Raw genomic sequence first — 24,680 nt, 5'->3', positions numbered from 1 at the left:
ACGCTCTCTCACGCAAACCTGAATATTTGGAGGGGGAGGGAGCGCCTGAAGAGAGACATATCATCCCAGAGGACCGCTGGGTGTGTGGGGCGGCCTGGGTGGGGCAAAGGGAACTGGTAGAGGGAACGGTAAATGATGAATACGCCCAGAATAAGCTCAGAGGTTTAAGGAGAGAGGGAGAAGACCCCGGAGGTTTTGAAGAAAGAAACGGTGCATTGTATTACAAAGGGGCACTATATATACCCGAAGGGGAATTGAGGGGGAGAGTACTCAAACAGCTGCACGACAACCCCACAGCGGGGCATTTTGGGCAACACAAGACCATGTGGTTGGTGACCAGGGAGTTTTGGTGGCCCAAGGTGAGGGAGGATGTACGGGAGTATGTAAGAGGGTGTGACCAATGCCAGAGAGCCAAAGGAGAAAGGCGGGCGCCAGCGGGGTTATTAGAACCGTTACCCACACCAGAACGACCGTGGGAGGCGGTATCGATAGATTTTATGACTGATCTGCCTAAATCCCAGGGGAAAACCGCCATACTAGTCGTAGTAGACCTGTTAACTAAGATGGGTCACTTTGTAGCTTGCTCACATGCAGTCACGGCGGAAGAGACAGCGAAATTGTTTGTAGAACATATTTTTAGGCTGCATGGCGCCCCCTTGAGGGTGGTCTCCGACAGAGGGAAACAGTTCACGTCCAGATTCTGGAGGAAACTTATGAGCTTGTTGCACGTAGAGGTCAACTTTTCGACTGCCAGGCACCCTGAGACCAATGGGCAGGCGGAGAGAGCAAACGGTATCCTCCAACAATACCTGAGGTGTCATGTCAATGACAGAGAGAACGATTGGGTCGAAAAGTTGGCGCTAGCGGAATTTGCCTACAATAATGCGGAGAATGTGTCCACCGGGATGAGCCCCCTTTTGGCTAATTATGGGTGCCACCCCAGGGCGTTTCCAGGGGGAGGAGGGGAGAGATGGAGTGTCCCGGCCGCCGAACATTTTGTAGAAGAAATGGAAGCGATCCATCGTCAACTCCAACTCAACTTAGAAAGGGCCAAAGAAGAATATAAGAGGCAGGCAGACAAGAGCAGAAGGGAAGGTGAAACCATCAGGGTAGGGAGTCAGGTCTGGCTGTCAACCCAAGGGTTGCCGTTCAAGGGGGGTTGCAAGAAATTGAGACCCAAAAGATTGGGACCATTTGAGGTCATCCAACAGGTCAACCCAGTGGCTTTCAGACTCCGGTTACCGAACCACATGAAACTGTACCCAGTATTCCACAGGTCATTACTGTCACCATATAGGGGGGAAGGTGAAGGGGTATCCACACGGGGGCCAGTCTTAGAAGAAAGGGAAAGCAGCAACCATGTGGCGGAGATCATCGACTCCAGGTGGAAGGGTAATCAGGTGGAGTATTTGGTCGCGTGGGAAGGGGAACCGGAGTCGGAAAACACCTGGGTGACGGCAGAGGAGGTCAGTGACGAGATCTTGATCGAAACGTTCCACCAAAGGTTCCCCAGGAAACCTCAGCCAGTAGCGAGGTTCCGGAGGGAGTACTTTGGCACCACCGACGATGAGGAGGAACTGGAAGGATTCGGGGAATCGGAGTTGGAAGAAGGAACAGACTCCGAGGAGGAGGAGTACTTGGAAACCGGAAACAGCAACCGGTGGAGGGAAGTGTTCGAAACTTCGGAAGATGAGGGAGGTTCTTTCAGGGGTTTTGCTCCCTCGCCTCCTGCAGAGGAGGGGAGGGAAGGGGGTGAAGGGGGCCCTGGAGGGGAGGTGGATGTCAGGGAACTGCCATCGGCGAAGCAGGAGGTGAAAGGGCTCACAGAGGCTGAGAGAGACTATTCGGCTGAGGAGGGAACCAGCAGGGGGAGAGGTGGAGAAGTTCCAAGGGAAAGTGAGTCGGAGGGAGGGCTCAGAGACACTTCCAGCGAAAATAGTGGGGAGGTTTCAGGACCTCCCATAGGGACACCTACTCCTCGCCGGAAACTGTCACGCCGAGAGTCCAGAAGACGCGTTTCCGTTAAGGAGCTTTTATGCTGGAAGAAGTTCCGTAAACGCCCACTGTCCGATTCTACGAGCGACTGATGGAGCCATGCTCAAGGAGCTCCGTCACAGACAGAGGTTTGTGGACTTAGCCAAACTCTGAGGGACTAGGATTTTACGCACAAGCAGCTCACCATCCCATCACACTAACATTAGTCATATCCATGGGATACCCATTGAAATTAATGGTCCATTACTTTCAGTGGATCTGAGTTGAAATTTGATGGTTACAACCCAACATTTTCAATCTTTCCCAGGACCACCTTTGCCTCTGAATCAGAAGGGAATGCAGCCCTTGGCTTGAAAAGGTTTCCCCATCCCTCATGGGGGAACAACAGTCAGTCAGATGAAAGACGTTAGTGGCAGGATCAAGCCCCACCCCTGACTGCCAGCTGGTGGGGCCTGGTTTGGATTGTGTTACAACTGGAATCATTTCCTTCTTATTTTCCTTTGTTAACTTAATTATTTTGGGAATGTTGTTAATGGACATGTGTATGGTATTTTAGAAGTCAAATGATGATTCTGAATTATCTCTGTTTTCCTCCCCTTAAGTGTGAAAGTGATCTCAAAGGAAGAATAATTTTCACTTCTCAGGATTAATTAGCTCTGCTAATTAGTGTATAGGGATGTGTTAGCTATACACAATTATATATGCAGAGAAATGTAGTTTGTCATGTGATGGCATCACTAAGATAAATAGGCTAAAAAGCGGAAAAAATACAGATGAACTATTTAGGAGAGAAACAATGGATATTGGTAATTTTTCTTCATCTCATATGAGAATTGGTTATACACTTCTTGTGAAGGTGCACATCCCTGGAATACTATGTTCAGTTCTGGTCATCTCAGGAAGGATATTGTAGACCTGGGAAAGGGTCAGAAAAGCAGAATTATCATAGGGTGCTATTCCTCTGTCTGAAGGGAATCATGAGTGGGAAGATCATCCTAGCACTCAGGGTCTGATAACGAGCTTTCTAAAGGCATCTAGTTGGCCACTTGGGTTGTTGGCCTAATCCAGCAACCAGATTCTTCTTATGTTCTTAGTATTGGCTAGATAATGTGGCCAATGGTCAGGGATGATGGTTGTGACCCAAACACCAATGGAGAGCACCATGTTGGCTACCCCTGCTTGTTATAGGCCAAGAAGATGCTTCAATTTGTATTTTGGCTACCTCCTCCCTTGAGCAGGTCAACTATACATAGTTAGAGATTCCCAGATCTAGTGTAAGTGGATCTTTGGGGAAACAAGGTTTCTGCCCCCCCCAAAAAAACTTAATTTCTGAGAGGAAAATGTACAGTGGTACCTCGGGTTAAGTACTTAATTTGTTCTGGAGGTCCGTACTTAACCTGAAACTGTTCTTAACCTGAAGCACCACTTTAGCTAATGGGGCCTCCTGCTGCTGCTGTGCCGCTGGAGCACAATTTCTGTTCTCATCCTGAAGCAAAGTTCTTAACCTGAAGCACTATTTCTGGGTTAGTGGAGTCTGTAACCTGAAGCTTATGTAACCCGAGGTACCACTGTATAAGGTAACACAGTCCTGGGTTATTTAGGACTTTAAAGGTCACCACTCTCAGAAATGAACTGGCCCATTTCTTTGCCATCTCTAGACACCCAACAGATCACCCAGTACATAGCACAGCTTGACTTATAACCAGTAGTCAGTGGTGCATGGTCCCACTGGGGCTAGTGGAGTGGAAAACAGAGGACCCGACAGTAGGTGGAGCCAAAGACAACTTTTTTCTAGTTTTGTTCCCATCTTCCTCTTCCCTGCTGAGTTTTACAAGGGTTCTACTGCTGATTTCTACTGAGTTCTACAGGAGTTATACTGAGACGAAGCAAGAGACAGCTAACAGGCCATGCTACATCCTGCACTGGTTGTAAGAAGGCAGGGAGTTGGGGGCTGGCTGAAGGCAGACTGAGGCTAGTAGTGCAGTGCCCAGTTAGTTCCAATGGCCCAACCATCACTGCCTATAGCTATGCTTTCTGAGGATATTAGATCTATTTAGAACTTCTCCCTTCTCCTTGAAATTTATCTTGCCTGGTTGAAACTCTTCCTCTGTTCTCTTAAAACTTCTCAGATATTCCATCCAACCAGGACCATCCAAATTTGACTTGCGCTTTTGCCTTAGGCAAAATGTGAGGTCAACATGCTTGTCCTACGCTTGGATTCCTCAGCAATGGCCTTCTCGAAGAAAGGGGTCACAAACATATTTCTCAGTTTCACTATTATGCTAGATGATATAACCATAGCAACAACTTGTAGAAAGGCTGCTGGAGAAATTTCAGCTTTCGGGTTAGCTATTTGTACAAACCGTGTTGGATCGGGGGTGAGCAGTGGGAATGGGATACAGTCGGACTTCAATAAGCTTTTTTTTTTTTCATTTCGAAGAAAGGAAAAGTTGACACAGGAAGAAGGTACCTATTAGAAAAAGAAGGGATTTAAAAGCAAAATGTACAACCCTACATAAATTATGCATTTTAAGAGGCAAATATATCTTTTTTACAAAGCCCTTTAAAATAATGAATACTAAAAGAAATAATGAGAAGACTGAAAAGGGAGTAACAATTATTCCAAGTGGAGTGATCAATCATACAGATTAGAAGATAAAACAGCCACGTAGCCCAAACATTAATGGATAAGCTTTTCTAAAGCACCTCTTTCTAAATTTCCATTTCTTGTTACAACATATAGATTTATTTATTTTTGGAGTATAGCAGTCCATTTCCTCTTTGTGCAGAAATCAGTTACACCCAAGCACAGAAAAGAAGATGCACAGTCAATGGCTACTGATCACAAGGGCTATGTTCTCCCTCCTAGGAGTACAGAGGTACCTCGGGTTACATACGCTTCAGGTTACATACGCTTCGGGTTACAGACACCGCTAACCCAGAAATAGTGCTTCAGGTTAAGAACTTTGCTTCAGGATGAGAACAGAAATCGTGCTCCGGCAGCACGGCGGCAGCAGGAGGCCCCATTAGCTAAAGTGGTGCTTCAGGTTAAGAACAGTTTCAGGTTAAGAACAGACCTCCGGAACGAATTAAGTACTTAACCCAAGATGCCACTGTACTCAGGTCCTGTTTTTGAGCTTCCCAGAGGCATCTGCCTGGCCACTGTGTGTATGGTTTTCCCTTTCCCTTCCCCTTCTCGTAATTTTACATACACAACTTAGAAATCTTAATGATTAAGCGGTATATAAATAAATAAACACATCAGCTCTCTCTCTGTGTGTGTGAATGGAGCTGTAGTATTTTCCCACTTCCTTGAAGCTGTTTAGGTGGAGATGTTTATGCCAATTGATATCTGAATTCATTTGCAATGGTTTCATATACGTAGTTGTTTTCATGCGTCACCGTTCAACTATCTCATTTCGTCAGTACAAAGATGTAACATATTCATTGGACACATAATTACATAAATCATGTAAGCTACATAACCTGTGCAATTTCATGCTGGCAGCCAGCCAGATGAATAATGTAGTTTTTAGTAGAAGATGAACAGCAGTGGAATAGAAACAGTGCTGAGTGCACTGAATACTGTGTGGAATGGGGAATGATGCCTTCTTTCATCCCTATGTAGTAGTAAATTATAACATTTGTTGTAGTAGTAGTAATCATCATCATCATCATCATCATCATCATCATCATCGTATTTCTGCAGAACCCAGAAATGTCAACTCTTTGCCTTGTTCTATCCCTTTAATGGATGTTAGCTGCTCCCAGGTTTGAAGCAACAAATTCTTAAATCTGCACGGAGCACAGAAAGGAGAACCTCCAAGGACAACGTCTTTAAACATTCTGAAATAAAACAAAATAGTTTCTTTTTTAGACACAGCCAGTCTTTTCTTATACCTTTATTTTGATATATACCAAAACTAGGCAATACATTTTCATTACAGCTTATCTACCCGGCTGTGATCATGCTTTCCCTCCCTCAGAGGCTCTGCATCTTACTCCGGGTGAAAGGTACTATAGGCATCTAAAATATGCATAAAATCCATTTTTGCTACATGTTTTTTGATGTGCGTGGCAAAACAGAAGATCCCTTGATCTTCAAGTCATCCAGCATATTGTATACTCAAATGCATTACATACTAGTTGGGACTGGTAGAATTAGGGCAGGGGAATCAATTTTCTTTTCTTTTCTTTTCTTTCCCCCTCTGGAGTGTTGAATGGGTTTTTTTGGGGGGGGGAGAGAATTTGTGCCATCTCTTCACAGTCAATAGCCTACAGTGGTCTCAGTTATCCGTGCTCTGGTAACATTTTGTTGAAATATTGTAATGTAGATGTGAGGATTCTCAGGCCCCGATGGCTGAATCTGGCCCTCAGCCTTCTGTATCTGGCCCCTGGAACACTCACTGCACTTGCACTTGCACTTGCACTTGCACTTGCACTTGCACTTGCCCTAGCCCATAACCATCAACTTTGCACTCTCCTCAAGTTCTTTTACTTGACTGGAATGCATCCTTAAATGGTAGTAACATATCATAGAATCATAGAATCATAGAATTGTAGTGTTGGAAGCGATCCTGAGGATCATCTAGTCCAAACCTTTGCAATGCAGGAATCTGCAGCTGTTCCATACAAGGATCGAACCGGCAACCTTGGCATTATCAGCACAATGATATGTTCCCTGTCTGAATGGGGGTTGTGTGTTTGTGTGTGTGTGTGTGTGTGTGTGTGTGTACAGGAACCTTCAGAAGGCAGCTGCTGGAAAGAGGCGCTGAGAGAATCTGTGCTGGCCACCAGGGGATGGCTTTCCCCACCTGCCTTACCCTACTATCCAGTTCTAGGACCCACCAAAAATTGGCCACCATCAGAAGAACAACTGATGACAAATGAGAGCCTTCATAAAGGACCTGTTTTGAGAAGCAGATCTGTGAGGGCAGAGACACTCTATGGCCATCAGGGCTGGATTTAGGTATGATGAGGCCCTAAGCTACTGAAGGTAATGGGGCCCTGTATATGTCCAGCTGTCCTTTGGCAACAACAAATTGTCACTGTTTTCTGTGTTGAGTATATACTGTATGGTAATTTATGGATCTAATAGGTATCTAAAACCATTTTATTTGTTTTTTATCTTATGTTTTGGAAATGTACATCCAGTTTTTTTTCCTTTAATTGTTTTTGGAGCCCCCAAGAGAGTGGGGCCCTAAGCTATAGCTTGTTTAGTTTATACATAAATCCGGCACTGGTTGCCATCAGGAGAGGGTTAGTTTCACCTGCGTTGCCTCCCTTTCCAGCCCTAGAAGCCTTTAAAAGGGTGTTGCTTAATACATACTTGGACTTGACTTAAATGTTTATATATGGATGAAATGAACTGTTAAGTGTTGGTTATTCTTTTTAGTTTTGTAGAATTACAGTGGTACCTCCTGTTACAAACTTAATTCGTTCTGGAGGTCCATTCTCAACCCGAAACTGTTCTTAACATGAGGCGCGCTTTCACTAATGGGGCCTCCCGCTTCCGCCGCCACGCTACTTCTGCTTGCATCCTGGGACAAAGTTCGCAACCAGGAGCATCTACTTCTGGGTTAGCGGAGCTCGTTACCTGAAGTGTTCGTAAGGAGGATGGTACGTAACCCGAGGTTCCACTGTATTATATATCTTATTATGTATTGTTATTTATTGTGTTACTGAACTTTGATTTTGTTTTTTTGTGAACCGTGTTGAGCACATATTTTACTTGTGGAAATTGTGGTGTATAGATGAACTGACAACAACATGAAACCTCTTGATTTGGCTGGAATGTTGCCTGGCTGGAATGTGTCACATCCATTGCTTCATTTACCTTTTGCCTCCGACTCCACTCACCACTGGGATATGCCTTCCATAAAGTTCTTCACAGGGCAATGCAGTCCCCAGGGTGAAGAAGCTCCCCAGCCTGTGATCACTTGCCCATGTGGGTGCTCCTAAACTATCCTTGGAGTATTTGTGTTATGGGGTGTGTGTCTTTTTAAATTTCCACTTTGGAATGAATACGGGGGGAAATATACTTCCATATTAATGCAGTAGAGGAGCCTTTCCGAAATGGGTACCCTCCAGATATTTTGAACTGTAACTCCCATCTACCCCAGCCAGGAGGAGAAATTATATTCAGTTCACATTTTAAAATGAACCTACCATTTTTGCACTTTCTGAAATGATTTGAGCACTGAAACACAAACATCCTTCGAAACTCTCACTCTTCTGAATTTTGCAGTGCAGTTCTCCAACCAAGTAATGAGTAAAAGAAATTGCATATATTAGTGAAAATTACTTTGCAGAAAGATGTATGTTTCTCAAAACTACATACAAAAATGTGCTTATTAGGAGAAAATTGTTTATTAGGAGGATTTTTTAAATTGCTGCAGAAATGTGAAGAACTAAATTTATAAATGAGAAATGAAGAGAACCAAATACAGACAGATTTGTTCACCCCTAATCCAAATTCCCTGCTAAATTAAACTCCTTTGGCAGAAGCCTGAAGAACCTTCTCCTTAGTTTGTCAATGATATATTCATTGCTATTGCTTTATAGAACTCGCCACTTACTTGAAAACCTGACACAAGAAAATTACATTGTTCATTCCTTGTCAACATGCTGGAATATATGTGCCAGCTCCAAGGTTTTTGGTATCCACAACTGCATGGACAAACAGATGAGCTAGACTAGGTAATATGTCCTTTAGGAAGAAAAAATGTTGTCTCTACTATACTATGCAAATCCCTCTACTATGCTCTTTATATTTAGTTACCACCCCTGAAAATAATTGTGTGTGTATATTAAAGCAATTCTAGCCAACTAGTCTAAAGGTGATGAGGGAGAACCAATTTCAAGATGCTGAAGAAAGAGTAATGAGCAGTTTTGCTACAGTGTTTTCAGAACAGGAGCTTTTGAGTTGTTCATAAGGAAATTTAAGAGTCCCTGAGGAAGGGTGTTATTGTTGAAACATACTGGGCATTGTCCATCACTCTTTCTTTAGCCTTTTAACATAAGAACAGAAGATGAGCCTAGTCCAACATCCGTTTCTCACAGTGGCCAACCAGATGCCTCTGGGAAACCAGCAAGCATAACCTAAGTACAAGAGCCCTCTCTCCTCCTGTTGCTTCTGGCAACTGGTATTCAGAAACATTGCTGCCTTGAACCATGAAAACAGAGCAAAGCCATTATGGCTAGTAGCCTTCAATAGCCTTATCCACCATGAATTTGTCCAGTCCTCCTTTAAAGCCGTCTAGGTTTGTGGCCATCACTGCTTCATGTGAGAGTGAATTTCAGAGTTTAACGATGCTCTTCTTTTTCCCCATTGGATGATTACACACACCCAAAATGTGAAGCAAATTTACCGGGTATATTGCCAAAAAGGAGGAAGAAATTTATATTGCCTAACTACCCAGTTTGAACTTTGCTCTTCTGAACCATATGCAGCATGATCCAGCATTGAAAGAAACAGATTTTTTCATCCCTAGCAGGAAATGCAGCCAATAAAGTCACCTGCTTTGTTGTATAGAGATGGAATAAGGTATTGTTTTCCATTATGTCCTGAATTTGCTACGTGCAACGCTGTTTCCATTCCCCTTCAGTTCACCTTCTGCCAAAAACCACATTATTTATTCTGCTGTCTGTCATGTTGAGATTATGCCACTTACATAATTAATTTCATAAATGATGAAAATTACACCATTATTTTATTTTGTTTTGTTTTTATTTCGTATTCAACAAAATGTATATACCACTTGGTTGTAAGAAAACTTCTGAGCATTTAATAAATAGAATGTAAAGCATTAAAATTATGGATTTTAAAAATATTCAAAAATTCAAAAGATGGTTAAAATCAACAGTAGCTAAAAAGAAAAAAAAAACACATGCAACTTCTGTGTGTTATTACGGTACATTATTCCACATCATTCATTTCTATGAAAAGGAAGTACAATGCAAATGGTGGGGGGAACTGAATAAATTCTGTCCCATTTGGAAACTGAAACAACAGTGAATATCAATCATATTTGCCTGATTGATTTCCATTCTGTAAATGGGAAGAATAAGCAAACATTGGCAATTTCTGGTACCATTTCTATTTTTGTCAAAATTCTCTGACATCCAAATGGTTGAAAAAGGAGAAGATTAGGTTCTTAGCATTACCAGGCCTAGCTAACCTTGTCAGACCTCAGGATTTGACCTGAGACAACAATTCTCAGACTTCCCAGTGGAGGAAGAAGCAGCGCCAACTCCTGAGAGCCCAAACCTTTGGGACCTCACCAATATTCTCCCCCACACACTCCCCCACACTCCCCCACTGTACAAATCCAAAATCAGGGCCAAGTGCAGAACTGAGCACAGCATGGCTTCCATGGCTGGCTCCTTCTCCTATTGTCATGGGGAGGAAGGAGGGGGAAAGCAGCCTCTGGCTGGCGGTGATGGCAGCAAGAAAAGGAGGAGGAGCCCTGGCCATTGAAGCCACACTGCCACCACATTGCTGCCTCCTCCAATGTCCTGATGTGACATCAGGATGTTGTGCGTGCAACCTTGCCCCTCCATCTCCCTCACAAGTTGATGCCTTTGGAAGGGAGTGAAATATCAACACAAGGAGCCAAAATCCTGGGTGCAGGCTACTTTCTACGAGGTCTTTGCCATGAGTTTCTTTCGCTGCCTCACCCGTGTCCATCTGAGTCCACACAGAGAAAGTCCAATTCCCTGGACTGCCTATAAATTACCTTCTGCTCTTGCCTATGTGTCACTAGGGCTGTATCCCTGTTCCACCATGCTACAACTCATGATCTCCAGTGGCACAACTTCACCTAGTGCAATCCATGGAGGGTAAGACTATCAGTGGCTACCAGCCATTATGTCACTGTTCAACCTCTACTGTTGAAGGCAGTATGCCTCTAAATACTTTTGGGAATTTCAAGGGGGGAGACTGCTGTTGCACTCAGGTCCTGCAACTGGTTGGCTACTGTAGAAGAGGGTGTTGGACTGGATGGGCCTTTGGCCTGACTCTGCATTGCTCTTCTTACATTCCTGGTGGTTGTTTACAGCCATTGAGATGGTTTCATCTTAATGGTATTGATTATTAAGTAGTTTAGGGTTATTTATGCATTATATATGTTTTTTGTTCATCATCACCAGAGTCGTGGTGATTTATTTTAACAGGTTAAATTTAAAACTGAATTCTTTCATTTGTAAAAATCCATTGCCCAATGTATTCAGTGGTGGCTTTTTTCATAGATCAAAACTTTACAAAGTGTGTGACTGCCAAATTCCAAAGAATACATAAATTTCACATCTTCCCAGAAACTGATGTACAAGGGACGTCAGCAGAGGATGTTGAGGTAGAACTCCTCCTTGATGCTTTTACCCAACATTAAAAGAGATTAAAATCTTGTTCCATTTATTCTTTTGACAACTGTGCCTTAATGACCTGGAAAAGAGGTATCTGAGCAAATGCATTAAGGTCTTAAAACCCTGAAGGAATACAAACAATTTAGTGCCTATAATTGACACCCACGCAATGTGCTCTAATGTATCATATGGCAAATATGCTGAAGAGTTCACTGGAAATTCCATATTAAAGTCACTGTGAAGAGCTTTGAAGATGTGCATTCTGTCTATTCCAACCTCACTCCTCCTCAGTTTCCCATAATGGGGAATTATTAGTGTGCAATTGGTGTCTACCCTGATAAATACCACGGTCTGGGAATTTAAAAGATTGTCCCTTTCTGTTAATCATACTAATTCAATGTAATCCAGCTAAGGATATCTGTACATGGAAACAAACATACATGTGGGCATCACTAAATAGATTTGCAACTATGGACACCTGGTAGATATGTAGTTAGATACTCCATTGACACTGAATTGGTTTTTCTCCAATGCACACCTGATTTTCTACCTCTACCTGCATTGTTGCTACAAACAGTTATCCATTAAAAAACTCCAGTTAGTTGGTTAGAGCATATGGTGTTGATAAGCCAAGGTCACAGTTTTGATTCCCATATGCATATTTCTGCATTCCAGGGTGTTCAACCAGATAACCCTCAGGGTCCCTCCCAACTTTATGATTCTGTGACTAGCATCTTGTCAAGATGTTGACAGAGATGGATCAAGGCCTTTATGTTTTTGAACTAGGTGAACTAGAGTGACATTTTTAATCACTGAGGAGGGCTGGGGAACCAGTGTGGTGTAGTGGTTAGAGTGTCAGGCTAGGAGTTGGGATAGCATGGTTCAAATCCCCACTCAGCCATGAAGCTCACTGGGTCACTCAGCCTAACCTAACTCATAGGCTGTTGGGATTAACCGAGGAGCAGAAGAACCATGCACACCACTTTGAGCTCACTTTGAGTGGGACATAAATGCAACAGACCATCAATCAAGTAACCCCAGGGCCTGAATGAGGCCCTTCATTGCTCTCAGTCTGACCCTTGAGACTTTCCTTAGGGCCTAGGCCAAAACTCCTACCTAGACCACACCTTCTCACTGGCCCTTTTCAGAGCCCTCACTGAATGCTTTTGCATAGCTAGAATCTGTCCTTGAACTGTGGAACTGTGATAATACCTATTGCTAACCTGGGCAGAGGATGAGGAGATATATGGGTATGTGTATCTGCAGAAACTGCTGGTTTCTGTGACTGGGATGTAATGTCCCACCCATTTTGCCTTTGGCCCCTCTTACCAGTGGCATGTGGCTTCCAGAGAAGGGAATATGGTCTTTGGGCTGAAAAATGTTTCCCATCCGGGGTGGCAGGAGTGCCAGCTGGGGGCTGAGCCCTTTGGGGTCCCCCAATATTTTTGGAATGGGGCAGATGCCCCCAATGTCTAAGAAGTGTGGAGGCAAAGTGTGGAGCTGAGTGTGGCATGGCTCCAGCAGCCAGCTCCTTCTCCTTCTCCTCCTCCTCCTCCTGCCATGGAGGGTCAAAATAACTCCCATTGGTGGTGGCGCCAGGAGGAGGCAGAAGAGGAATTGCCAGCCATTGAAGCCACATGACCCCCACATTTGCCCTGCACCTGACTCCTCTGCATGTCATGCACATCACATGGTCTTGTGCAACATCACACAGGCAATGTTGCCCCCCCCCGCAATTGCCCTCACAAGCTCCTCTGTCCCCACATCTCTGGTAGAATGAAATAAGAAATCAAAAGTTGCTGCCTATTGCGCAGGTAAATTCATCCCTTTTATTTTCTTACTCCCTGAAAATTTTTGGATTATTATCTCTCCTCTCTGTTCCTTACTGCCCAATCTTCATCAAATAGTTCTGTGCAGAACTGTTTGGATGATTACTTGTCAATGACTCAAAGGCACTGATGTCTCAATAAATCAGAGGGAAACAGTGGCAATCTCTTGGAGGAGAGGAATTTGGGGACCTCTGTGGCACAGATTTCCCAAACATAATCCAGTGTTTGGTGTAGTGGTCATCATGTTGGATTAGGAGCGAGGACACTTAGCTTCAAATTTCCCACTCAACCACAAAGTTCACCAGGTGACATCGGGCTAATCGCTGTCTCTCACACTGACTTCCTTTGAAGCAGGGGTAAAGGTAAAGGGACCCCTGACCATTAGGTCCAGTCGTGGCCGACTCTGGGGTTGCTGCGCTCATCTCGCTTTATTGGCCGAGGGAACTGGTGTACAGCTTCTGGGTCATGTGGCCAGCATGACTAAGCCACTTCTGGCGAGCCAGAGCAGCGCACGGAAACGCCGTTTACCTTCCCGCTGGAGTGGTACCTATTTATCTACTTGCACTTTGATGTGCTTTCGAACTGCTAGGTTGGCAGGAGCAGGGACTGAGCAACAGGAGCTCACCCCGTCACAGGGATTCGAACTGCCAACCTTCTGATCAGCAAGTCCTAGGCTCTGTGGTTTAACCCACAGCGTCACCTGTGTCCCTTGAAGCAGGGGTACCAATTTGAATAAAATATTGTGGGGGCCCAGGTAAGCCCCGCTCCACATAATCAATCACATGGCATAGTGCACACACATCATTTGAACAGGAATGCCTATTGAGGGGGTCCATCCCCCTCAAATATTTTATGGGGGGGCTGAAGCCCTCACGGCCCCTAGGAGTTGGCTCCTATGCTTTGAAGGGTTGTTGTGAGAATAAAATGGGGAAAGGAAAACCATATATGCCACCTGTAGTGTCTTGGAGGAAAGGTGAGATATCAATGTAATAAAACAACAACAACCAAGACAACTATTTTACCTTCATTTTAATTTTTAGTTCTCTGATGGTGCTTCTTCTCTCCCCAAAATGGTTCAGGAGAAGTTGGACAGATAAGAAAGACTTGTGGTTGTGTGGAAGCACTATTATATAGGATTAGGGGGATTTGCAACTGTTTATTGCCCTGTGGAAAGGCTAGAGATACAGCATATCAAAACCTAACAACATAACATAAAGCAAACAAGCTTGGTAAGTGGGTAATTATTTAAGCAGCTGGGTCACTTCATTTTGAAAGGCAACAGCTTTTCAATTGGGTTACCTTCCCTTTCCCACCTCCATCACTCCTTCCCCAAGAGGAAATTGCAAAGAAGATATTGCACCGCTCATGAGATGGGCAATTGCATTGCTGCCGGCCTTCCATCGAGGGAGTTTTTTCCTTGGGTTAACTAAAATTGCCTGTGAAAGGGTTGAGCTGGAGGAGCACATTTTCGAGATCCCTGTGCCAGTCAGACTCACTTAGCCCCTTAATCCCTTACATTGGCAGGCGAATCCAAGGGACATGAGCTGGTGCTCAAAGAAGCAATAAACAAACAAAGCTCAAAGCTCGTGGCACATGCTTAAAAAAAAAAGGTAAAAAGAGGCTGCAATTTCTCATAAATGGATTGCAAATAAAAACAATAGCGACTGAACATCAGTGGAATGAATCAATCAACCTAGAAGAATCTCTTCCTAGGAGGCCTCAGAGCTCAAGCGCCAGGGAAGGGAAGATCTCTTGCCTGCGGGGTCCTCTAAATCCTAGCTATCTACCTGTGTGAAAGTGTGCAGGCTTATTAATGAGTTAGATGCAGAACGTTCCTAAGCAGAGCCATGTCTAAACATCACAGCCCCCTGCCCGCATTGCTGACAAGTTCCCAGCAGGATGCAAGCTGAGCCCTGGGGGAATGTGCCAGCCTCCCTCTCCTCACCCGAGAAACATCACTAATCGTATTGAAAGACTTTTTGCAGTCTTAGAAGAGATTTCTGCAAGTCTGGGTGGACCAAGCAAGACTGCAAAAACTTCTCCCTCTCTGACTTTTGCATGACTGGGATGTGACCTACTGGACAAAGGCAGCCATCGTATTCATGGCTCTGCACACTTTTGCCTCTGGACCTTTCCAGCAGGAACATGCAGACCCTATGTCCCCAGCACAGGCACTCCTGGTTGAACTCAGTGAAGTAAGTAGAAACTCCAGTTACAAAGAGATTCTTACACCCAGTCTCTCCAAACTGGCCCTCCATATACAAACAGAGCTGGATTGTGAGCACTAAGCTGTTCAGACATATTGTCACTCCTGCCCTTTTAAGCAGGAGTGAATTTGCAACACACCCTTCCTTGGGGAAAGGCACAAGCTGGTGGGGGGAGCGGGATCAAGGGGACAGGAGTGAAAAAAAAAAGGAGTGAAGCAATCAGACTGCTACTGAAACCTCCACCTTCTTATTTTCCTTGCAGCAGCCTCCATCCCTCGTTTCTTCTACATTGTGAGTTTTTGCTAGTCACTCTTTTGCAGGGAGTAGAAATTGTGGGGAGAGTCTCTAATTGGCCCTCTGGGCTCCTCTTTTTGGCCTAATCCACACTGCAAGGTTCCATACCCTCCAACATTTCTCCAATGAAAATAGGGAAGTCCCATTCCATAATGCTAATTTTACTATTCATACCCCACACATCTTCCTGGGTTACCCAAGCCATTAAAAAAATAATATCCCTATACAGGATTGCCTTCAGATGGCTCAGGGGTTGGATAATTCCATACACTCCAACATTTCTTCAATGAAAATAGAGGCATCCTAAGGAAAAGTGGAAGCGGGTGGCACTCTGGGTTAAACCACAGAGCCTAGGACTTGCTGATCAGAAGGTCAGCGGTTCGAATCCCCACGACGGGGTGAGCTCCTGTTGCTTGGTCCCTGCTCCTGCCAACCTAGCAGTTTGAAAGCACGTCAAAATGCAAGTAGATAAATAGGTACTGCTCCAGCAGGAAGGTAAACGGCATTTCCGTGCGCTGCTCTGGTTCACCAGAAGCGGCTTAGTCATGCTGGCCACATGACCCAGAAGCTGTACACTTTCGATAAAGTGAGATGAGCACTGCAACCCCAGAGTCGGTCACGACTGGACCTTATGGTCAGGGATACCTTTACCTTTAAGGAAAAGTGGGACATGCAAGGATCAAATCAGAAACCGGGATGGCTTATCTAAATCAGGGATGTCCCTGTTAAATAGGGACACTTTAAGGGTCTGAGGTTCTCTGATTTGCTCATGCTGTGCGTACTTATTTGGTCTGTTTGGCATTCAGCGTTAGCAGATAATGGAATGTAAGAAATTAATTGGCAGGCACCCTGAGGCATTGTGGGGTTTAAGGGCAACTCTTGAGCAAGTGCACTGCCTTGTCCTCATGATCAAAGGGGCCGCGACTGCACCATGTAAGCACGCCATGCATACGTGCCGTATGGCGTGCCAACATCATTTGCACATGCCATGAGGCATGCTGATGTGTTGTGCACATGCTGTAGGGCTTGTGTACATCATGCGAATATGCCCCACAGCATGCACACATGGCTGCCATGGAAATTTGCAGGGCCCCGGCCCCCTCCTTTAAAATTTGGGGGGCCCCCAACCCTAGATGGTACCCCTGCTCTTGAGTCACCTTCCATAGCCATTGGCTTAGGTGGGTCCTTATAACTGCCTTTTAAACCTTGGTGAATGCTGGGCAGTGGGGCCTCACATACCCAAGGCTCACTTAGCAAGGAGGGAGAATTTCCCCCCAATCCCTGGATGTTTACAGGTCCAGGGGAGTGGAGGGCTGCTTTTCTTATATATATCAATTCAAACATGCCTGCTTGTACTTACATAATTCACCTATTTTTTTGGCAGATATTCTATTCTTATATTTGAATAAATGTTACTTTCCCACTATTATGCGCGCTCTCGCGTCTCCTTCCACAGTGTGCTGGTAATTCCCTGTGGCATATATGTACTCAACCCTCTCCATTAAGACCACCCTCTTTGATAGCCCTTTCTACTACCCCCCTTCTCTTCTCCATTCCTTGGAACTAATTACTAAGGTTTCACTGTTCAAACTCCCTCCTCTCTCTTGCGACATACATGGAGAAATTCAGCAAAATTGCATGCCACTTTTTGAAAGCGCACAGATACCAGCAAAGGTGCCGCCTTGCCAGTAATGAAGAATTATTTCACCACAAATAATTTGGAGTGTCTTTTTAATAATACAATGGGAAGATTTTCTTTTCTTTTTCTCCTAATGATGCATAGACATAAGGAGTAAGGGAAAATGGAAGCAAGTGGCATTGTGATTAATCTGATACATTTGTTCCCAAATTGTGGCTTGCTTGCATTCCATGAGAGGATAGCTAGTGGGTCAGGAGAAAAGAGCTAATGGATTAAATAATGGCTCCTGTGACCCCAAAATACACAACCTCCAGAGGAGTCTGCCTGGCCTGTCCCTGCATGTCTTACTTTCCTGTCATTCCCCCTCCTTTTTGGGACTGGGGATTGTGTTTATGGTGTTCGGTTATTCCAGAAGTTGTGGACGTGGTGCCTAGTGTTCCTGCCAGGACCTCTTATGGCATCCATGAAAGGTCTCTGTAATTACCCCCTTAACAATCCACCATGTATGGGAGATGGTTTGCTCTTCCTGCCCAGTTCCTGTTCAAACTATTGGCCATTCCTACACTGAAGAAGCCCCCTTAAATGTGCCCACATTTGATTGGATGCCAGGATTGGACACTCACTCTCTCATCCATTCTGAGCAGGGGAGAGGTGCAAGAGCTTCTGTCTCAAGGAGCAAGGATGGTGATGGCTGTTGTAGGCAGGGGTGTACCTAGGGGTTGGCCAGGCTGCCCCCTGCCAATTCTGCAGGCCCAGAGGGTTGAAATGTCATGCCTCTCCACTCTGAAAAGGAAGGCCATTCAAGTTGATGGCCATCACTGCTTCTTGGAGGAGCAAAGTCTGTAGTTCAACTATGCATTCTTTCTTTTGTCTGTTCTGAACCTTCAAACATTCAGACCAGACATTGGCATTGCACATGCAAAGTAGCCCTTTGCCTTGGAATCCACACATGCAGCTTTCATGCCTGCAGGAAGGAGGTTCTCATGGGTACACATGTAGCGTTCCCCATGATTTGGAACATCAGTGATGAGGGTTGTAGGTTTCAGGGATCCCTTTGTGCACACAGTCCTCTCCCTGCAGTCATTCGTCTTGTATTCACTCAACACCAGGGAGAAGGATTGCTTAGTGCACATGATTGTATGTGTGAGAGAGAGAAAGAGACAGAGACAGACAGACAGACAGACAGACAGACAGACAGACAGACAGATGGACAGACAGACAGACAGAGATGCATGATAAAGAAATACATTCCATTTTCTGATTAAATAGACCTCCTGACCTGTTCACCATGGTGCCTCTTCAGGAGCCACTGGCCTGAGATTGCCTCCTTGAAATCAAAAGGAACTTCCATTGAGTGTAGTGCTTCTTTAGTTATCGGGAGGCTGGCAGAGGCTGGTATGAGAAGGTGAGAACTACCCTACACAACAAAGATGGATGTACAAAGACTCTTCACCATGCTGTGTTCTCTTATGTCAGGCTCCCATGCAGTGTAACATAGCATACACAACTGGGAGGCCTTTGGGCCTCTTCCATAGCTGAAAGGTAGAACATCTACTTTGTATGCAGAAAGCCCCAGGCTTAGTCTCTAGCATCTCAAGATAGAGCTGGAATATACCCCTGCCTAAATTCTGGAGAGCTGCTGCCAGTCAATGTAGACAATACTGTCTTAGATGGACAAATGATCTGACTCGGTATAAGGCAGCTTCCTGTATCACTATTCCTTGGCTAGATGGTTCAACAGTCTTGGAATATGGCAGCTTCACATGTGTAACACTTTAACAGGGTAAAAGGAAGGGGGACCACAGCAGCAACTGTATGTGCAGATCCGCAGCAACTGTATTCTGAGGAACACACACAATAGTTTTGCAGAAAGCTGTGCAAGTTCAGTGGCCAGTGACAGATTGATTTCTATTTCCAATGGAAGAGCCAAGAATCAAGGCAGGCTGTGTTTCTGCAGCTCCAGTAAGAGTAAAAGGCAATGCAATTGGTTTTATGCGTGATAGTTCTCACAAGCAAAAATGACAGCACACAGGAGAATGTAAGATTATGTAGACAGACAAGTCTGAAGGGAGTTTATAGAAAGTCTGGCTCAGTTATACAAGGTACGTGGAATAAAAATTGGTTCACACTTCATGTATATAGATTTCACTGCAAATCAAACCCATGGTGTGGGGTCTTCTTAAGTACATAGGCCATTTGGGCTCTCTCTCTTATTATCATTATCACTATCTGCCTATAAATCTTAGGGTAGAAATTGACCTTCTAGTAGAGTTTCCTGCAGCCAGATACTCTCCAAACTGGTTGTGTCATTGATGAGCCTGGTGGCAATGGTTTTGTGAATTATCAATATCAATGATGAAATACGCCGGAGTTGGATTTTTAAAAGCTCAATGAACATAGCAGGGCAGAACCTGTCTGGGCTCTCACTGGAGAATGAACATCTCAAACAGTTTTGGTCAAAAATTCCAATGCTCAATTCAGTGTGGCACATCAGTGAACTAGGGTTCAGCAGTTGCTGTGCAAGGCTAAGTAAGCTAAGATGTTGATTCAACAAGCAACATGTCCCCCATGAGTTCTGCAATGGGGGAACAGGAACTTTAGTGCAGCAGGCGGGACTGTCTTTTAGACTGGTCAAGCAAATAGGAACTCCTTTTGCTGGGCTGGACTTCATGCCTGCACTGGCATCTCTTTGACCTAGGTGACAGACAAGGCAGTAGTGGCTCTGAACCAGACTGAGCAGACACATGAGAGGATGGGCTAGGGGCAAGCTCTTGTAGCTCAGTAGGTGGTGCCAGAATGTGAGGCAAAGCTGGCATGGAAGCTCAAGGTGAAGCAGGTGCAGTGTGTTTGAGTAACATGCAAGGGGACGGAGCAGAGTGCTAGGAGGGTATGCTGATGGGGCCCTCCCCAGGGTCTGATTCCTCTGTCTCCTGAGACCCTGAAGTGGCTTGTACCAACCTGCTGGGTCTCTCCCTAAAATATTTAATGGGCAACTCCTCATCTCTTCCCACTCATTGTCCTGATTCCATCAGCCCCTCCATGATGTCTCCATGGGACTCCTGAGAGAATCCATATTTCAGCTGCTCATGCCAGTGAGATGGCCACTGTTATAGGGTTGCCATATTTCAAAAAGTAAAATTCCCAACACTACCAAAATTGTTGAGTTGGGGAAACCCAACTCGAACATACTGATTTTGATTTTAAGCTTTTGGAGCTTGAACATCCAGGTTTTCCCTGACATTTTGCAGAATCGGCAAAATTCCCCCCTGACGCCATTTTGACACCCGAAAACCAGGACATGTCAGGATTTTTCCTGATGTACAGCAAGCCTACACTGTTTTAATACATTCAACCACACTCTTTGTCCTAAGATTGCACAGACAATTTATCTCCCTCTGTTCACTGATAATGTTTGCATGGAGATTTATGAAATCATACATCTGGAAGAAGCCTCAGCTACCATCTGTTCCAGCCCCATGCACTAACACTGGATTCAATACACCTGTAAAACATTCTTGATTTACTATTTCTACGCCCTGTCCTTAAAATCCCATTGCTTCCTTAGGCAACACATTCAGCTGCTCAGCTGCTCATAAAGCTAAGGAATTTTCCAGCAAGACATTCGCAACCTACAAATATATACCATTTTTCCACCTGTCCCACCTTCAGCAGCAGCAAAGTATTCATGGTCAACTTTGAACATGCTTGCCTCACATGATTCAAATAACAAGAAAGGAGATTCTAACTAAATATTAGGAATAACTTTCTGATGTTGAGAGCAGTTTGAGAGTGGCATGGACTATGTCAGAAGGAGGTGTACTCTCCTTCAGTGGAGGTAAAACGTAGTTAATGACCCATTTATTTCAAAGGGGCTTAATCACAGGTAAGTGGCTACACGACTGCAGCCTAAGTTATGATGCCACTCCAGTACAGTGGTACCTCGGGTTTAGAACTTAATTCGTTCTGGAGGTCCATTCTTAACCTGAAACTGTTCTTAACCTGAGGTACCACTTTAGCTAATGGGGCCTCCCACTGCCGCTGCCGCCACGTGATTTCTGCTCTCATCCTGAAGCAAAGTTCTTAACCCGAGGTACTATTTCTGGGTTAGTGGACTCTGTAACTTGAAGCATCTGTAACTTGAAGCGTCTGTAACCTGAGGTACTACTGTTCTGATTATTCTTAACCACACCCACACCACTAGCCACCTCTGAAGTGATCTTGTATATTTTTTAAAAAAACAACAACCCTAGTCAGTCATAAAAGGCATCAGGAAGAACTACCCAGGTATCTAAAGTGTTGATGCCATTTTCTGTTATTTATTAGATAAAGCCTACCCCCACGTCCTCCACTAATGAACGCTGAATAATTTTGATGGGCATTCTGAATTCCATAAATATGAGTAAATGTTTCTGATGAAAAATTCTTGGGTGTCAGAATGTCATCTTTTGGACTGAAATACAGTTTTGGTGAAATCTCTGTTTTTCAACTGTGCAATTAATTTATTATGATTTTCTTCTGTAGTGTCTGTGAAGTTCTGTGAACTCTGTAAAACAGGGTTGAAGAATCCACAGCTATAATTCCCAACCATTGGCAGTGCTGGCCACAGGTTCCTCATCCCTGCTCTAAAATGTGTGATATAAATTAGGAGTGTGTGTTAGAAATATCACTAAATAATAATGCATTCTTCCCTTTATCAGAAATAAAGGAGCAATGCAATCCTGTTGATACTGGATTTGTCAATGTATCCCTTGCTGAACTTCAGATTTACTAACATTTGTTCTTGCTATTATCCCTTTTCTTGAGCTCAACTTCCATTAAAAAAATAAATAAAATCTGTCTGCTCTTCTCTTTGCTTGTCTACCCTTTATTTCCCCACTTCCTTCCCACATAATCTTTCATGGTTAGCAAGCTGTTCTTTTTCAGACTAGACTCCATTCAACCAGGGAAATCCTGGTCCCAATGGACTGACTCACACTCTCACTTTAATTGAGCTAATTGGCAGCAAGTATAACACATTTCTTAATTTAACTACAAACACAGTGATTACCAAACGGTTCCAGAAAACCCCAGTATATTCACCCTCCTACACATTTTTTAAAAAGCCAAAAACAAGCTCACACCCATATTAAAGACACAAGTCAAATTTATGGATCAAAGCAGGGGCAAAGCTTTATTTATTAACAACAAAGTTTGCAGTGTGCTACATAATTGCTTTGCCTTACCTCCCCCTCAATTCAGGTGCTTATTTCTAGGGAGAAAACTAGGTAGTCTACATCCTGCTTACATTCTTCGCTTATATATCTTTCGCCTTTGTTTCAAGATCAGTCCAAGGCACTAGGCTGCATCATCAGTCATGAGTCACCCCATGAGTCTTTGCAGGTTTGCCTTTAAAAGTAAGGTACCCCTGACCATTAGGTACAGTCGCAGACGACTCTGGGGTTGCGGCACTCATCTCGCTCTATAGGCCGAGGGAGCCGGCATTTGTCTGCAGACAGCTTCTGGGTCATGTGGCCAGCATGACTAAGCCGCTTCTGGCGAACCAGAGCAGCGCACAGTAACTCCGTTTATCTTCCCGCCGGATCAGTACCTATTTATCTACTTGCACTTTGATGTGTTTTCAAACTGTTAGGTGGGCAGGAGCTGGGACCGAGCAATGGGAGCTCACCCCATTGCGGGGATTCGAACTGCCAACCTTCTGATCGGCAAGCCCTAGGTTCTGTGGTTTAGACCACAGCGCCACCCACGTCCCAGGTTTGCCTTTAGACTTCTCCAAATTCATTCAGGTTTTCAGGTGAAGCAGGGTTCTTTGTGGAGCCCCAAACATCTTTCTTTTAGAAGGTCACACCCTTCTTCAATGCCAGCTCATACCTATCTAAGATCCCAGGATCCCTCAGAATCCCAGGCTATGTCTTCCCATCAGAGAACCAGCTGGTGGAGGTCTTAGTCTGGGAGTTTTACAACCCCTTTTTCATTGGCAAATACTCCTTTTTCTTATTTACCCTGCCATTACATTTTCTCCCTCTGTTTTCTTCATCCTCTGTGTCGCTTCACCCAGTCCTTCTTCATCTTTCCTTCTCACTGATTTGCCACTGGGGTTGTGAGTTCTGGGCCCCTTCCTTCCCACATAATCTTTCAGTGCTTCTTCATGCTGCACATAGTTAAACTATGGAACTTGCTCTCACAGAAGACAGTGATAGCCAGCGGTGGAGCAAGCCGATGGAGTGCCTGGGGCGGTGCGCATGCCCTGCACCCAGGGGTGGGGCCAGCCGGGGCAGGACGCTCCATGGGGCCTCTGAGGAGTCTGCCTGCCTTCTTCCACTCAGCCACCCTACAGCTGAGAGGAAGGGGGTGGGCAGACCATTTGGGGCAGCACGGAGCCTGCACTCATCCAAGCCACCGCGTCACTCACAGGAGAGCTTGTGGCTCAGGCATGCTGTAGGCCCCATGGTGAGTGCCACCTACAATTTTGTCACCCCCCTCAGTGGTGTCACCTGGGGAAACCTGCCCCTACCACACACCCCTTTCTCCGCCCCTGGTGATAGCCACCAATTTGGGTGCCTTGGACTAATTCATGGAGCATGAGGCTATCAAAGGCTACTAGCCACAATGGCTATGTTCTACCTGCACTGTCAGAGACAGCATATTCCTGAACACTATGCTGGGAATGAGAGGAGAGGCAAGTGCTTTTGTGCTTGGGTCCTGCTTGCAGGCTTCACAAGCTTAAATATAGGACCTTGACATTATAGTTCATAAAGCAGCAGCTGATTTCAGTGTTGTTTTGGCTATCTTGACCTTGATAATGGGTGCTTCCTCTCCAGGAGCAACTCTTCCAAACACACACACACACACACACACACACACAGAGAGAGAGAGAGAGAGAGAGAGAGAGAGAGAGAGAGAGAGAGAGAGAGATATCCAGGAGCTGCACTGGTGAAAACAGTTAGGCCAAGCAGCCAAGAGGACAATGCAGCTATTGCCACAGAGTCAGAGCTTTGGCAGTAGTTAGAATCTTCACATGCAGAAGCTTCATTGAACTGCAGTCCCCCCTTGCAAATGTCAGTGGCAGATACACTCACTCACACACACACACACACACACTCCCTGATCAGTTCCTGGCTGATGGGGACAGGCGACACAAAACCACCCTACAGGGCTTCTCTGTTTCTGTTTTTTAATTTCAGCATCTCAAGCCTGTCATTGCAAAGTGGAGGCTATTGTCAGATTTCTGGCATTTTTCTGTGGCTATCTTGAGTGAGTGAGAATAATTTCTTCTCTTATTTCATATGCACTCCCTTCCTGGTATTCATGTCTGGAAATGGAGTTTGCATCTCCCCGAGGGAAGGTTTATTGCAG

Source organism: Podarcis raffonei, chromosome 14 (assembly GCF_027172205.1).
Source record: "Podarcis raffonei isolate rPodRaf1 chromosome 14, rPodRaf1.pri, whole genome shotgun sequence".
NCBI lineage: Eukaryota > Metazoa > Chordata > Lepidosauria > Squamata > Lacertidae > Podarcis > Podarcis raffonei.
Note: the sequence above shows the minus strand (reverse complement) of the source record.